At 38.6% G+C, this 17,996-nt stretch overlaps 1 protein-coding gene across 3 annotated transcripts in view; it reads left to right on the top strand.

Moving 5' to 3' along the window:
- The first annotated feature begins 1,752 nt into the window (after positions 1-1,752).
- The window catches only part of COA1 (cytochrome c oxidase assembly factor 1), a 90,425-nt gene continuing 74,181 nt past the window's right edge, over positions 1,753-17,996 (top strand). The window contains exon 1 of one of the 3 annotated variants that reach the window (XM_074367704.1): positions 1,753-1,897. The gene's annotated coding sequence lies outside the window, so the exon portion shown is untranslated. Of the gene's footprint in view, positions 1,987-17,996 lie in introns of all 3 variants that reach the window. The other 2 variants (XM_074367705.1, XM_074367707.1) reach the window with 2 other exon arrangements.

Raw genomic sequence — 17,996 nt, 5'->3', positions numbered from 1 at the left:
TCTGGTATGGCAAGAGAATTAATTGATTCAGGGTTTATTTTCATGAACATTGTATAAAATTCACCTGTCTGTCTGTCTGTCTATCTATCTGTCTATCTAAAACCTCAAAGTGTTTTGTTAGTTGATTTGTTCCAAGCCTGAAATGGGGCATTGCAATCTTCTTTGGATGTTTAACAAGTCAATAGTCAGTGATTACTTGATGGATGCATATTTTATTTCTTCATTTCCTCTGATGTATGAAACCATTCAAATAGCCCTTACAGTTCAAGCACCTCAAAATCTGATTAGTTTCTATTAATTCCTCACAAAAGATCTATTCTGGGGATTCATAATCTAATAACAGGCTGCTTTGATAATGCGCTTATTTAGCCAGTGGGCATCAAAGACATGGGATGTATGTATGGGAACCTGTCTGTTTTATGGGAAGAAAACAAAAGTATTAATATTTTTTATCTCACTTTTTGAAAGTTTTATTTCTTGTGAAAGTTTTATAGTATGTGTATGTATCAATACCATACATAGTACGCATACATAATCTAATTTTCTTTTCTGATGGGAGATGTGTGATGGTTTTGAAGACCACTGCCTTAGACTAAACTTGATTAGTCTGATAATAGAACCTATCAAATTTAGGTGACCCACCCATTGTGAAGACTCATTGCTTTGTGGAAGAAAGGTACTTGTGAGGTAGGCTGGGACCCGGAACCCTTTACTGGAGTGCTTGCACCTGGACACACATCTCATGTTCTTGAGCAACAGAATACAAAGAAACTGTAAGGGACTAAGAATAACTGCACACATTTGCACTTGGGGCAATTATGAACAATAAGGTACAAAAAGGCTACAAACCAACTGCCACTTCCAAGGTGCCATGAGCAGAAACAGGGTACATGACCCCTGCACATGGCACCACAAAGGTGGTGGGCAGACCACCTAAGCTAAGGACCCACCCCCATTTTTAACTCCATTTAAGGGCCAAAGCAGTTGCCTTCAGCGGCAACTGTTTCTTGTTTTCACTCCCTCCTGCTGTAGCACAACCCTCAAGAAAGCCTTGCCTGGGATTCTCCTCTGGCCTCCACCAATTTCTATTGATTAAAGAGTCCAGGAGCCTGCGTCGGTAACACCTGGACTTCAAACATAACATTAAAAAAGTAAAAGATGACGTTAACAGTAGCAATGAGGGCAACGGAATGATCAAGATGAAAATAATAACTGGCGTTTATTGAGCACTTACAAAGTGCCAGATTATTCGGAGTGCTTTACATCCTCACAATAAATCTATAAAGTAAATACTATTATCCATTTTACTACTTAACTGCTTGAGAACAGAGACCACTACAGGCTTTCTTAGCACTACATTCCCTGAAGCACAGTAAGCATTTAATAAATATTTAGTGAGTAACAAAAGTTAGTGTTGTCAAATTTCTCAGCCGAGGAAGGCAAGTTGGACTTCAGTGTCAGACGGGGCTCAGATGGCCCGTGGTTTTGCATGCTTGGAGGTGAGCCCAAGCGCCAGGTGAGGAGCAATACGAGCCACTGGTTTAAATTTCCTCGGCAACCGCTGCGGGACTGAATGTGCACAGGGGGCCAACGGGGCGCAGAAAACAAGCGGGGATTTAAGGAGATAAATCGTCTCCCGGCGCGGGTAGGAGGTTCGGCGAAGTCCGCTTGCGCAAGAAACTTCCACAGGATCAGCCTCTGGGGCGCCGCGGGGCCGCATTCAGCCGGCGGCTCGCGCTTGCCGACGCTCTAGCCACGTGAGGAGGAGACGCCGGAAGTCTCGACTGCTCCCCGCGGGGCGTGTCCTCCCGCCGGCGTTCCGCCCACCCGCTCCCCACGCCCCGCGTCCGGAAGGAACCGCGCGCGCTCCCCGGCGTGGTGCGTCTACGCCTGACAGGTTAGCGGCCCCGCGGGAGAAAGAGTAGGGTCTCTGCTGCCGCGGGTGCGTTTGTTGCCGCAGTCCCGGAGGCCGCGTTTGCGGGCCAGGTGGGCTGCTGCGAGGGGAGTTCCCTCAGGGGCCACCTACCGGCCCTCGGCTGCTTGTGTGGCGCCTGTGGTCCCGTGGTGGGCTCAGTCCTCGGGGTGCTACCAGGTGCCCCCTCCCGGGTAGCTAACGGAGTGGCCTTGCCTGTGGTCCTTGCCGAGCGTCCCAGGGGCACATTTGTGAAGAGGTGGAACTGGGCACTTTCTCGGTGGTCCCCACAGGCTGAGGAGGACCCTGCCCTGATGAGTGTAGAAAAGAATTTTCTGGCTTATTGGTCACAGTAGTTTATGTCCCCGTCACATTTGAGCTCCTTTCCCAGGGCTGACTACAGAAGTGATTGTCAGTGTAAGTGATTTTCAGGTGTTTGTATATGTCTGTGTGAATGTCTGTCAATCAACCAACCTGTGTGTGTGTGTCTGTGAGAGGAGGGCTTTGTGTAATTTAAAAAATCCGTAAATAGGCTTATAATTTGATACTTGATTCTGCTGTATTTTCCCAACTCCTCTCCATTCTTGCCTGAGGAGTCTTGCCCTGCTTCACCTTTGGATAGAAGTAGCAACTCTCTACTTAGACTTTACACATTTAAAACACAGATCTAGGGGGTAAGGTATAGCTCAGTGGTAGAGCGCATGCTTAGCGTGCATGAGGTCCTGGGTTCAATCCCCAGTACCTCCATTAAAAACCCCAAAACTACCTTCCTCCCTCCACATACACCACCCCCCCCCGCCAGATCTGACTGTGTTAAAATCTAATGTTACAGACCTTTCCATTGATGCAGGATAATACAAATTCCTTAGACTGCCTCCTTCTTGCTTCTGCTGAATTTTTTGTTCCTTTTATGGAAAACACACCTACAAACACTCGTATGCCCTCCTCATGCCAACCTGCAGTAATTTCATCTCTGGATATGACAGAGTTTTGTAAATGGTTTACCCACGTTTAGAAAGTTACTTCTCCATTCAATTAGAATTTATTGAATTCCTGATACTGCCAGGAACTGTTTTAGGAGCTGGCGATATAATGGGAGGAAAAAAACCCCTCCAGTCCTTTTGAAAAATAACAGCTTAATTGAGATATAGTCACATACCATGGAGTTTTAAAATATACATTGGTTTTTAGTGCATTTATAGAGTTGTACAACCCACACCACAGTTTTCATCACCCCCAAAAGAAGCCCTGAACCAATTAACAGTCTCTCCTGATTTCCTCCCCTCACCCTACTCCTAGCCCTAAGCAATTACTAATCTACTGTTTATATATTTGCCTACTCTGGACTATTCATGTACAGGAAATAATAAACTGTGGGGTCTTTCTTGTCTTCTTTCACTGAACATTCTTGTTCATCTGTGTAGCATGTATCAGTACTTCACTTCTTTTTATAGCTTTTTATTTTGTAGTATGGCCAGACCACTATTTATTTATCCGTTGGTCAGTTGATGGACATTTTGGGTTGTGTGGCTGTTACGAATAACGCTGCTGTGAGCATTCGTGTACAAGTTTTTGTGTGAACATTATGATTTCATGCCTCTTGGTTATATACCTAAGAGTAGAATTGCTGGATCATATGCTAACTCTACATTTAACATTTTGAGAAACTGCCTGACTGTTTCCTTAAAGCAGCTTCACCATTTTCTATTCCTATAAACAGTGTATGCAGGTTCTGATTTCTTCACATTTTTGTCAACACTTGCCATTTTCTGTTTTTTTTTTTTTTTTTTTTTTTTTTTAATTTTAGCTATCCTGGTGGGTATGAAGTGGTATCTCATTGTGGTTTTGATATGTATTTCCCTGATGACTAATGACGTTGAGCATGTTTTCATGTGCTGGTGGCCATTTGTATATTTTCTTTGGAGAAACGTCTGTTCATATCCTTCGCCCATTTAAAAATGAGGATATTTGCTCTTTATCATTGAGTTGTAAGAGTTCTTTCTATATTCTAGATACAAGTCGCTTATCAGATATATGACAATCTTGTAGATTATTCTGTCGTTCCTTTAAATGAAAAGCACATGAGGTTAATTTTTGCTCTTCCTGAAGACCATGTTATAGATCTGTGGGAGTAATTCAGAGTGAGTTGAACAACTTCCACGTGTGAAAGACTAGGCCTAGGAAAAATGATGTGAAAACCCTGTGAGTAGCTCTTTAAGATTTGAGATGTAAAGCACGGGGAAACAGTTTATCTGATTTTTCCATTCCCTATTGAGTTTTTGTCTTTTTCTTATTGATTTGTAGGACTTCTTTGTATAGAGGTATTGATTTATTATCAGTCTGTTTGCCTGTTAACTTTGTTTTATATCTTTAAATATACTAACGCTTTAATTTACATTTTTGTGTAGTCAGGATTGCCAGTCTTCCTTTAAAGGGCTTCTGGGTGGCGGTTTGGGATGGCTGTTCTTAAATGATGGGAATTACGGAAACTGACACAGTAGTTCCCCTGTTAGTGTGACATCTGCGTCCCTGGTACTGTATTTAACTTTATGGGCAGGACTTCATTGTATTGCCTTCATAGCTTCTGTGTATTTCACAAATTGAAGGTCCGTGGCAAACTTGCATGGAGCAAGTCTGTCGGTGCCATTTTTCCAACAGTGTTGGCTCACTTCATGTCTCTGTGTCCCATTGCAGTAATTCTCACGGTATTTCAGACTTTTCATGATTATATTTGTTATGGTGATTTGTCATCAGTGATTCTTGATGTTACCATTGTAATTGTTTTGGGATGCCCTTAACTGGGCCCATATAAGACGGTGAACTTAATTGATTAACGTGTGTGTTCTGACTGTGCCACCAACCCCATTTCTCTCCGTCTCCTTGGGCCTCCCTAGTGCCTGAGACACAAAGATATTGAAACTAGGCTCATTAATAACCCTACAATGGCCTTCAGGTGTTAGGTGAGACTAAGTGTTGCATTTCTCTCACTTTAAGTCAAAAGCTAGAAAAGACAAGCTTGGTGAGGAAGGGATGTCAAAAGCCAAGATAAGCTGAAAGCTAGGCTTCCTGCACCGGAATAGTTAGCCAAGTTGCAAATGCAAAAGCGAAGTTCTAGGAGGAGATTAAAAGTGCCACTCCAGTGAACATACAAAGGAAAAGAAAGCGAAACAGCCTTATTGTTGATACGGAGGAAGTGTTAGTGGCCTGGCTAGAAGATCAACCAGCCACAACACTCCCTTAGGCCAAAGCCTAATCCAGAACAAGGCCTTCACTGTCTTCGGTTCTGTGAAAGTCGAGAGAGGTGAGGAAGTTGCAGAGGAAAAGTTTGAAGCCAGCAGAGATTGATTGATGAGGTTTAAGGAAAGAAGCCATCTCTGTAACATAAAAGTGCAAGGTGTAGCAGCAAGAAGCTACAGCAAGTTCTCCGGAAGATCCAGCGCAGAGAATTAATGAGGTAGTTAATGTAGATGAAATAGCCTTCTGTTGAAAGAAGATGCCATCTAGGACTTCCCTAGAGAAGTCAATGCCTGGCTTCAAAGGACAGGCTGACTCTCTTGTTAGGGGCTAAGGCAGCTGATGAGTTTCAATTAAAGTCAATTCTCATTTACCATTGCGAAAATCCCAGGGCCCTTAAGAAGTATCTGCTCTGCCTGTGCTCTTTAGATGGATCAAAGCCTGGATGACATCATACCTGTTTACAATATACTTTACTGACTATTGAAAGCCCACTGTTGAGACCTGCTTCTCAGAAAAAGATTCCTTTCAGAATGCTATTGCTCATTGACAATGCACCTGGTCAACCAAGCGCTCTGACGGAGATGTACAAAGAGATTAATGTTGTTTTCAAACCTGCTAACACACCATTTATTCTGCAGCCCATGGATCAAGAGGTAATTTCAACTCTTAAGTCTTATTATTTAAGAAATACATTTCCTAAGGGCATAGCTGCCATAGATGGTGATTCCTCTGATGGATCTAGGCAAAGTCAGTTGAAAACCTGGAAAGGATTCACCATTCTAGATGCCATTAAGAAACATTCATGATTCATGGCAAGAGGTAAAATATTAACAGGAGTTTGGAAGAAGCTGATTCCAACCCACATGGGTAATTTTGAGGGATTCAAGACTTCAGTGGAGGACATACTGCAGATGTGGTGGAAATAGCAAGAGAACTAGAAGTGGAGCCTCATGATAAAGCTTCAAAGGATTAGGAGTTGCTTCTTATGGATGAGCAAAGAAAGTGGTTTCTTGAGATGGAAATCTACTTCTGGTGAAGATGCCGTGAAGATTGTTGAAATGACAACAAAGGATTTAGAATATTACGTAAATCTAGTTGATGAATCAGTGGCAGGGTTTGAGAAGAGTGACTCCAACTTTGAAAGAAGTTCTGCTGTGGGTAAAATGCTGTCAGACAGCATTACAGGCTACAGAGAAATCATTTGGGAAAGGAAGAGTCAGTCGATGAGGCAAACGTCACTGTTGTCTTATTTTAAGAAATTGCCACAGCCACCCCAACTTTCAGCAACCACCACCAGGATCAGTCAGCCACCATCAACATCAAGGCAAGACCCTCCACCAGCAAAAAGATTATTTTTCTCTGAAAGCTCATATGATGGTTAGCATTTTTTTTAGCAATAAAGTATTGAAATTTATTTTTAGATATAATGCTACTGCACACTTAATAAAATATAGATATAACGCACTGGGAAACCAAAAGATTTGTGTGACTCACTTTATTGCAATATTCACTTTATTGTGGTGGCCTGGGGCTGAACCCACAATATCTGAGAGGTATGCCTGTATAGCGTTCATTGTTTCAGACTTGTGCCTCCCTATTTCTCTGCCTTGAAAAATATACTAACATCTACTTAAGCTTTGTTGGTTCATTTAGTTTTCTATTTCAAACATTTCTAGAAGTTTTTCCTTATTCTCATCTTCATGTTTAATACACTTCATTCAATTGGTGAGAGCTATATTGGACAGTTGGTCATCAAATATTAGGTACTTATTGCATGCCAGCAGAAGTTTGAAGATTTTCTGTGTGCAGAACTTGAATGTAACTTTGCTGATTCTGTGTGGATTGGGGCATGCTGGGACTAGTAGTTTTATAAAATCCTATTCATGTTATTTGGTGTTTGTTTTTCTCATTTCATTGGTTTGAAGGTAGTGGTAATTCAGATATTTTTTGGGGTCTCTGAACATTTTGAGTGTTTGGGGAAAGCTATATATCATAGCTCCTTAGTAAAGGTTGCATTTCTATTTTATATACAGTGTCTGAGGCTTCCCTATGATTTGTTAAGAGGACTCTGTTTATTGCTTTAGTGTTTTTAAAATAGTGGTAAAATGTACATAACATGACATTTAGCATTCTAAGTGTACAATTCAGTGACATAAAGTACATTCGTTTCATTGTGCAACTGTTACCACCATCTTCTGCCGGATTTTCATGTTCCCAAACTGAAACTCTGTACCTGTTAAATAATAGCTCTCCATTCTCCCCTCTGTTTAGCCCCTTGCAATCACCATTCCACGTTTTGTCCCTGGAATCATACAATATTTGTCCCTTTTTGTCTGACTTACTTCACTTTGCATAATGTCTTTAAGGTTCATCCATGTTGTAGCATATTGTAGAATTTCCTTCCTTTTTAAGGCTGAATAATATTCTATTATATGCATATATCACATTTTGTTTATACATTCATTAGTTGACAGGCATTTGAGTTTCCATCTTTTAGCTATTGTGAATACTGCTTCTATGAACATTGGCACACAGTTACCTGTTTGAGTTCTGCATGTCTTACCATAAGTGGAATTGCTGGATTATAGGGTAATTCTCTGTTAAGTTTTGGGGGAACTGTCCATAGGCTTCAGTGTTTTTTGTCACTCACATAAAATATGAGATGTAAAAGAACCTTGCAGTTTAGGCATGTATTAATGATCATACTTACCTTTCTAAAAATATAAATGTAAAGAGCCATCTCCTATTTGAAGAGATGTAGAAGTTTTTGTCTTAGGACTTGGAGATCTTTGAGTTTTAAAATGATGTTCTAGAATAACAGGTTTACCTGGATGGAGTCCCAAATCCTAAACTTCTTTATGATCCAAGCTCCTTGTTTTTTGTTTTTCTTCATTCTCTCTACATTTAGTCTGTTTGAGCAAATTACTCATCATGTCAGCTGCTAAAATGGAGGTGATTTTGCATACTTGTGTCATTGCAAAACTCTGGATTGCTCTGTTATCATTTGCTGCTCTAGCTGGATACTTCGGCAATTACTCTGGTATGCTGTGAATACAGGCAAAGTTAAACCTTCCCCAGTATAAAGATAACCATGTCATTACTCAGTGAAGAATGTGAAATGGCCACTATTATTTTTTTTTATTACTGTACCATTATTTTTTCAACTATTCCCCTGATGTTGGAAGTGTAAGTTGTGGGTACTGGCCTCCCTGGGATAAATGGGGAAGTGTAGATAAGCAGACGTCAGCATGTCTCAACCAAATCTTAGAAAACTAAGTTCTCATGCCTGCCAGACCCTCCCTCTTCCCCTCCAATTGCAGCGTCTTTCATAAGCTCCCTGTGAATATTTCCTCATCATTGTGACAGCCCATACCCATGGTAAACATCGAGCATATTATCAGGAGCCATGGAAGGAAGTGTTAATGTGACTTTTGCTCTTCAGTTTGGGCGCATTCGTCATCTGGGCTCTCAGCTGGTAATCCATCTGGTGGGCTTCTGGACCCTAATGGCCTTTGGCATCTACAGGTGCACTGGAAAGGTCCCCAGATGGCTCTGGATGCTCTAGACTCTTGGAACTTGAATATAACTTAGACTTGTTTGCGATTTCCCTGGCATCCGGCAAATACCAAGATTACATAGATGCTGAGTACCCAACTTGGGGTTTATGCCTCAGCTTTTTGAGGAAGACAAAACACAATTACATAAAAATGCCTTTTTAAGATAGGTGAATATTCCCAGTTTTTGGTAATAGATTGTTACTGTTCATCAGACTAGCCCATCCTAGGGACAGAATGATTTACTTCTAGCAAACATCGGTAACCTTTAGAAACACTTCCAGGTCCATATTTAAATATTTCGATGCGCTTGTGTCAGATTAGGACCTTTCTAATTTTATTTGGGCCTCAGGTCTTTGGGCGGTAAATGGCAAAACTTGAATTCTATGTGAATCCTTTTGCATTCAAACTTTTTATGATTTTTCCTCTTTTCTATAAATTTATGGCACTATTTTTGTCCTCTTACTTGTTATCTGTCATTTAAATAATTGTCATGCAGTAAAGTTGACTATTTTACCTTTTGGCTTAGTTCTGTGAATTTTACTACATGTATAGCTTTGTGTAACTGCTACTGTAATCAGGGTGTACTGCATGCACCTCAGAAAGTCCCTTGTGTTTTCTCCTAATGGTCACTTTCCCATCACCCAAGTAACCAAATCCAAAAAGTGAATTGTCATTTTGTGCTTTTTATGGTGGGAAGCAGTACAGCTGTAACCCTTCCCTTTCCTTTCCTAGTGGTTTTAATCCAAGCGTGATAGGCTAAAAAGGATTGAAATAGACTTAATCTCTTTTCATTTTCTCTCAGAAGCTCAACAAACTTTCTTGCAAACTTGATTAGAAATAAAAATATCTTGCTCGTGATGCCTTCCAACAGGCGGCAGTGTTGTGCTGTAACAGGACATAATAAAAACTGCTAGAAAATAAGGTTTTACTTTAGGAAAACAGGACGGTTAATTAAGATTTAACATTTAACTCTAGAATTTATTTTCTTGAATCTGTTCCAAAATCTTACTCCTAGCAAAGCAATCTGTGGAAAAAAGCATCCCTCTTTTATATTTGTTTTCAAATAGTTTTAAATGTTTCCAGGGTTAGGAGTTCACACTTTGTTTAAAGTTCACCTTTGTGGCCAGAATAACTCCAGTGTTCTGGATGAATCCGTGAGCTCTAGAATCTTATCAGCAAGACTTCAGGTGTTTTATATGCCAACTCTCTTTATCACGTGGAGGATCCCCATCTATAATATCCCTCACAATTGGTAGCATTAATTAATTAGAAAATGGAGCAGATGCAGAAGAAAAATACAGATTTTGATTGCCAGCACTCCGGGTTTGAAACTTTAACAGAGACGTTCGGTGAGAAATTATCAAGTGGAGCTTATGAGACATTCACAATTCGGTGACTCATAGGTTTTCAAACCTTACCCACTTGAAAGGGGGTTCCCGGTCTGATACTTCCAGCCACTGACATCTGACCGTGTACTTCCCTGGGAACTGAGACCACCATTTACCTAGATGCCCATGCAAGATATCTGGGATCATCTTTAAGACCTCTCAACATTCTCTTAATTCTACTTGTTAGATAGAATTTCTCAAATGTAGTTACGACTCTACCTCTATCATCCTAGTCCAAACTACCTTGATCTCTCACCTGGATACTGCTTCCTAATTGGTGTTAATACCTCTATTTTCCACACAAAAGCTATTTAAAGAAATACAAAATTTGATCATGTCAGTCTCCTGCTTGAAACTCTTCTATCTTTTACCGTTATACTTAGAATAAACTTGAAATGTTTAACTTGACCCACAGCATTGTTCCCTTCCAGCCCCACCCCATGACCTGGCCTCTCTGCGTATTGCTTCAGCTGTGTATCATGTCACTTTCCTTTATCATGCCACTTCCCCTTGTTCACTGTCCTCTGTCCTCTCTGATGTCCTCTTTGTTCCCTGATTGGAGGAGGGGAGAGGAATAGAAGCAGGGAGACCAACATGCAATTTGGGTTAAGAAATAATGGCTTAGTAATATATTAAAGTTTGTGGCTCAAAGGGACATTTTCGTAGCAATCAGGAACTCATTGCTTTGTCACTTTTCAACTCCTCAAGTTAGATTGAGGGATAAATGCACATCTGAGTTCAGATTCTACGTGGAAAGAAAATTATATTCCACCGGAGAAAAGGAAATTTAGGACCAGACAGTCCTTGCCTGCTATGTACCAAGTGTGGACAATCTTTGCATTTGAGAGCTTTCACTCAATGTGCCTAAAATGACTCTATTTTTGTAATTTCATCATTCTAGCACTTAATTATGCATTAACTTTTTCATATGTGTCAGTCTTGCCTCAGCAACGATTTGGAGCACACAGCCATCTGGGGCTTCGATGTCGGTGGCATCCTGAAGAAGTGGTAGTTTTGCAGCCTGTGCTTGAGTTTTCTCGCTTCCCCAGGCAGCTCATTCCTTTTTGGGATAGTTTTGTCTGTTGAGAAGTTCTTCTCTGTCTTGAACCAGACCGCTGGCCTGCGGTTTTCCCACACTGGTTCTAGCTTTCCTCGGAGCCACAGAGAACACCCTACCTTCTCTTCTCCCATTAGCCCTTTAACTATTGAAGTAGCTGTTGTAGCTCCCAGCACATTCTCCTTGATAAATTTCCTCAGCTTCTTCAGCTGTTTCTCAGTGTGTTCACTATTCTGGGCACCTTCTACAGACTATCCTCCCATTCAGTATTTGAGAGTGTGATTCGGGACTTCCTGCAACACAGTCAGTTAAGATACTCATTAAAAGTGAAGATTCCTGTTGTGTTAAGATGGTAGATTGACTTCTGATCTTGCTCCCTCATGCAGCCCCACTAAAACTACAGTAAAGACCCAAAGGACAGGAACATCCGGAAAGGGGACAACAGCAATACAAGTTGAAAAACTGAAAAGCCCAAGAATGAGTGGAGATTTATCTAGACACGTAAGACTCATGAACCCTAAATTGGCAGAAGGAAAAAGCGATACTGATCACATTTACCCGGTAAATCCTCAAAAAGCAAGAACTGGGCAATGCCAGGTATCTCTGGAAATTGGGATACAAGGGAGATAAAATAAGGAAGATGGGGTGAATATTGCTGAGAAGTAACTCCCGTGGATTCTGTTCACCTTGGGACAAATTCTGGAGGCTCAGAACAGATGATCTCTGGATAAGGTGGTATTTATTTCCATATGGGAGGGCATTCCTAGCATTTCTCAGGAAATTTTATGTTTAGTCCAACCCCAAATCCTGAGGAAAGTCATTAAAAAGTCAGGAAAACTGAAAAAAAGAATTTAAAATTTCCTGAGAATTAAAGGTCAACGCTGAGTAGAAAGTAAAGGTGTACATTTCTGGGAACTGAGACAGGAGCATCTTGGAGACAAGCATCATGATTTAATCAGCTGGTCTTACTCGTTGTTGCCATCTTATAAGTAAATGTTTCATGCTCTGTCTGATGCTAACAAGTATTCTTACAAATAAAATAAGTTTCTATGCATAGTATACTTCATATAAATCCTGTAAGTGGTCCCCAAGAAATAACAGGTTTGGGAGCAAAATGGATCTGTAAATTGGCAGTTACAACATAGTATTCTGTGTAGTACTGTTAACCTTGCTATGAGATTATAATTTAACGTTGTTTATATAAATATTACCCACTAATATTTGCTGCTGTTTTCAAGTTCAGAATATTCACTGATAGACTGTAGTTTTGTAAATCAGAGGAACTGAAAAGAAGAGGGTATGAATCTTTTGGTGGAATACACCAATATAAAATGAAAACTTAATCTAAAGTCTGAATTAGTGAAAGCAATATTGAGTTCAAAGCAAAACCAAAATCAGAATAAAGACAAAATAGTTTTATCGTTAAAAAAGGAAAGAGCTTATTTCATAGACATTTACCCTAACACTCAACTTGAAGATGCTTTTTGATACGCTCTGAATTTGACCAACGTCAACACAAAAGGAGTGAAAATTTTCTACATCTGGAATATTTGTCATGAAAGACTATTGAACAGAACATGTAATAATACATGGTGTATTTTAAAATTTTATTTTGAGAATGGTAAGTCCTGGATATTTATAGTATTATCCTTCAACTATTGCAAGAATTTTTATTTAGCATTTTATATTAATGTTTCTTTTTAAAAGTCTTTTTCTTTCCCCTCAGGTTTCTTGAGATACACCTGATGAGTAAGTTTGTGATACACATTATACATTGTGTAAGTTTGAGATACACAACGTGATGATTTGGTACACATATATATTTAGAAATGATTGCTACAGTAAGGTTAGTTCACACCTTTGTTACCTCACGTAATTATTATTTGTTTGTTGGGTGTATGGTGAGAACATTTCAGATTGATTCTCTTAGCAACTTTCAAGTATATGACACAGTGTTAGCTATAGTCACTATGCTATACATGAGATCCCCAGAATTTATTTATCTTATAACTGGAAGTTGTATCTCTTGACCAACATCTTCCCATTTCCCCAGTCTTCAACCCCTGGCAAACACCATTCTATTCTCTGTTTCTATGGGTTTGACTTTATAGATTGCACATATGAGGGATATCTTATAGTAAACGTTTTTCTCTAAATTGTTTCAATTCATAATGTTTTCAGGGTCCACTGATGTTGTCCCAAATAGCAGGATTTCCTTCATTTTTTTAATGACAGTAATATATGAGTGTTTGTGTTTGTATCCATTTTTTTTATCCTTTCATCTACCACTGGACACTTAGGTTATTTCCATGTTTTCAATATTCTAAATAGTCCTGTAATGAACATGGGAGTGTGGCTATCCCTTTGACATAGTGATTTCGTTTCCTTTGGCTGTATATCCAGAAGTGGGATTGCTGGATCATGTGGCAGTTTTATTTTTAATTTTTTGAGGAATCTCAACACTTTTCCATAGTGCTGTACCAATTTATATTTCCACCAAAAATACACAAGGGTTCTTTTTTTCTGTATCCTTATGAACATTTATCTCTTGGGTTTTTTTTTTTTTTTTGATAATAGCCATTATTCTAACAGATATGAGGTGATATTTTATTGTGGTTTTGATTTTCATTTCCTTGATGATTAATGATGAGTATCTTTTCATGTACCTGTTGGCCATTTGTGTGTCTTCTTTGGAAAAATGTCTGTTCACATCCTCTGCTCATTTTTCAGTCTGATTATTTGCTTTTTGCTATTGAGTTGTATGAGCTCCTTATATATTTTGGATATTAACCCTTATGAGATACATGATTTGCAAATACTTTCTCCTGTTCTGTAGATAGCCTTGTTGATTGTTTCTTTTGCTGTACAAAAGCTTTTTAGTTTGATGTAGTCCCACTTGTTGATTTTTCCCTTTTTTGGGAGGGTATTAGGTTTGATTGATTGATTGATTGATTGAATTTTTAAAATGGCGATACTGGGGATTGAACCCAGCACCTTGTGCATGCTAAGCACGCACTCTACCACTGAGCTATACCCTCCACCTCCCTGGTTTTTCCTTCTGTTGTTTACGCTTTTTGTGTCATAGCTAAAAAAATCACTACCAAGAAGATCATTGTCAAAGATCTTTTAATCTTATTTTCTTCTAGGAGTTTTATGGTTTAAGGTTTTACATTTAAGTTTTTTTTTTTTTTTTTTTTTTTTTTGGTTATAGACTGGACTGCATTTTATTTTATTTTATTTTTTTTAACATATTTATTGATTTATAATCATTTTACAATGTTGTGTCAAATTCCAGTGTTCAGCACAATTTTTCAGTCATTCATGGACATATACACACTCATTGTCACATTTTTTTCTCTGTGAGTTATCATAACATTTTGTGTATATCTCCCTGTGCTATACAGTGTAATCTTGTTTATCTATTCTACAATTTTGAAATCCCAGTCTATCCCTTCCCACCCTCCACCCCCCTGGTAACCACAAGTCTGTATTCTCTGTCTGTGAGTCTATTTCTGTCCTGTATTTACGCTTTGTTTTTGTTTGTTTGTTTTTTGTTTTTGTTTTTGTTTTTTAGATTCCACATATGAGCGATCTCATATGGTATTTTTCTTTCTCTTTCTCGCTTACTTCACTTAGAATGACATTCTCCAGGAGCATCCATGTTGCTGCAAATGGCATTATGTTGTCAGTTTTTATGGCTGAGTAGTATTCCATTGTATAAATATACCACATCTTCTTTTTCCAGTCACCTCTTGATGGACATTTAGGCTGTTTCCATGTTTTGGCTATTGTAAATAGTGCTGCTATGAACATTGGGGTGCAGGTGTCATCCTCAAGTAGATTTCCTTCTGGATACAAGCCCAGGAGTGGGATTCCTGGTTCATATGGTAAGTCTATTCCTAGTCTTTTGAGGAATCTCCACACTGTTTTCCATAGTGGCTGCACCAAACTGCATTCCCACCAGCAGTGTAGGAGGGTTCCCCTTTCTCCACAGCCTCTCCAGCATTTGTCATTTGTGGATTTTTGAATGACGGCCATTCTGACTGGTGTGAGGTGATACCTCATTGTAGTTTTGATTTGCATTTCTCTGATAATTAGTGATATTGAGCATTTTTTCATGTGCTTTTTGATCATTTGTATGTCTTCCTTGGAGAATTACTTGTTTAGGTCTTCAGCCCATTTTTGGATTGGGTTGTTTATTTTTTTCTTATTGAGTCGTATGAGCTGCTTATATATTCTGGAGATAAGCCTTTGTCGGTTTCACTTGCAAAAATTTTCTCCCATTCCGTAGGTTTTCTTCTTGTTTTACTTCTGGTTTCCTTTGCTGTGCAGAAGCTTGTAAGTTTCAATAGGTCCCATTTGTTTATTCTTGCTTTTATTTCTTCTAGGAGAAAATTTTCGAAATGTATGTCAGATAATGTTTTGCCTATGTTTTCCTCTAGGAGGTTTATTGTATCTTGTCTTATGTTTAAGTCTTTAATCCATTTTGAGTTGATTTTTGTATATGGTGTAAGGGAGTGTTCTAGCTTCATTGTTTTACATGCTACTGTCCAGTTTTCCCAACACCGTTTGCTGAAGAGACTGTCTTTATTCCATTGTATATTCTTGCCTCCTTTGTTGAAGATGAGTTGACCAAAAGTTTGTGGGTTCATTTTTGGGCTCTCTATTCTGTTCCATTGGTCTGTATGTCTGTTTTGGTACCAATACCGTGCTGTCTTGATGACTGTAGCTCTGTAGTATTGTCTGAAGTCTGGGAGAGTTATTCCTCCAGCCTCTTTCTTTCTCTTCAGTAATGCTTTGGCAATTCTAGGTCTTTGATGGTTCCATATGAATTTTATTATGATTTGTTCCAGTTCTGTGAAATATGTCCTGGGTAATTTGATAGGGATTGCATTAAATCTGTAGATTGCCTTGGGCAGTGTGACCATTTTAACAATATTGATTCTTCCAATCCAAGAGCATGGAATATCTTTCCATTTTTTAAAGTCTTATTTAATTTCCTTCATCAATGGTTTATAGTTTTCTGTGTATAATTCTTTCACCTCCTTCGTTAGATTTATTCCCAGATATTTTATTACTTTGGGTGCTATTTTAAAGGGGATTGTTTCTTTACTTTCTTTTTCTGTTGATTTATCGTTAGTGTAAAGAAATGCAACTGATTTCTGAATGTTAATTTTGTAACCTGCTACCTTGCTGAATTCTTCAATCAGCTCTAGTAGCTTTTGTGTGGACCTTTTAGGGTTTTCTATATATAGTAACATGTCATCAGCATATAATGACACTTTTACCTCTTCTTTTCCAATTTGGATCCCTTTTATTTCTTTTTCTTGCCTGACTGCTGTGGCTAGGACTTCCAGGACTATGTTGAATAGGAGTGGTGATAGTGGGGATCCTTGTCTTGTCCCAGATTTTAGTGGGAAGCTTTTGAGTTTTTCACCATTGAGTACTATGCTGGCTGTAGGTTTGTCATATATAGCTTTTATTATGTTGAGATATGTTCCCTCTATACCCACTTTGGCGAGAGTTTTTATCACAAATGGGTGTTGAATTTTATCAAATGCTTTTTCTGCATCGATTGAGATGATCATGTGGTTTTTGTCCTTTCTCTTGTTGATGTGATGTATTACATTGATTGATTTGCGTATGTTGAACCAGCCTTGTGTCCCTGGGATGAACCCCACTTGGTCATGATGTATAATCTTTTTTATGTGTTGTTGGGTTCTATTTGCTAAAATTTTGGTGAGGATTTTGGCGTCTATGTTCATCAGTGATATTGGCCTATAATTCTCTTTTTTTGTAGTGTCTTTGCCTGGTTTTGGTATCTACATTTAAGTTTTTTATAATCCATTTCTGAGTTAAGTTTTGTGAATGGTGTAAGAGAGGGTTCTGATTTTGGTTTTTTTTTTTTTTTGCTTGTGAATATCAAGTTTTCCAAACAACAGTTATTAAAGAGACTATCCTTTCCTCATTAAGTATTCTTGGCTCCCTAGTCAAATACTGGTTCACCACATGTGTGTGGGTTTGTTTTGGGGGCTCTCTATTCTGTTTCATTGATCTATGTGTTAGTTTTTAATGCCAGTATCATACTGTTTTGATTACTGTAGCTTTGTAATATAGTTAAAATCAGGAAGTGTGATTGTTTTTCCTTTCCTTCTCAGGATTGCTTTGGCTATTTGAATCTTTCGTGGTGTTATACAGATTTCAGAATTGTTTTCTCTGTTTCTGTAAAGAATGCCATTGGAATTTTCATAGGGACTAATTAAATCTATAGATGGTTTTGGGTAGTATGATCATTTTAACAATATTATCTTTTAATTTATGGACATGGGATATATTTCCATTTGTTTGTGTCTTCTTCAATTTCTTCCATTAGTGTCTTACAGTTTTAGAATACAGATCTTTCACCTCTTTGGTTAAATATATTCCTAAGTAGCTTATTGTTTTCAGTACTATTATAAAGGGGATTGTTTTCATTATTTCTTTTTCAGATATTTCACTGTGAGTGAATAGAAATGCAGTTTTTTTTAATATGTTGTATTTTTGTATGTTGATTTTGTATCCTGTAACTTTATTGAATTTGTTGATTAGTTTTAACAGATTTTTGGTATAGTCTTTAGGATTTTCTATATATAAGGTCATGTCATCTGCAAACAGAGAAACTTTTCTTCTTCCTTTCTCATTTGGTGCCTTTATTTCCTTTTCTTGCCTAATTGCTTTGGCTAACACTTCCAGTACTATGTTGAATAGGAATCATAACAATGGACATTTGTGTCTTGTTCCTGATCTTAGAGGAAAAACTTTTAGCATTTTATTATTTAGTATGTTATTAGCTATTGTCTGGACTT

Source organism: Camelus bactrianus, chromosome 7 (genome assembly GCF_048773025.1).
Source record: "Camelus bactrianus isolate YW-2024 breed Bactrian camel chromosome 7, ASM4877302v1, whole genome shotgun sequence".
Classification (NCBI taxonomy): domain Eukaryota; kingdom Metazoa; phylum Chordata; class Mammalia; order Artiodactyla; family Camelidae; genus Camelus; species Camelus bactrianus.
The sequence above is the reverse complement of the archived record's forward strand: the minus strand, read 5'-3'. Positions and strand labels throughout refer to the sequence as shown.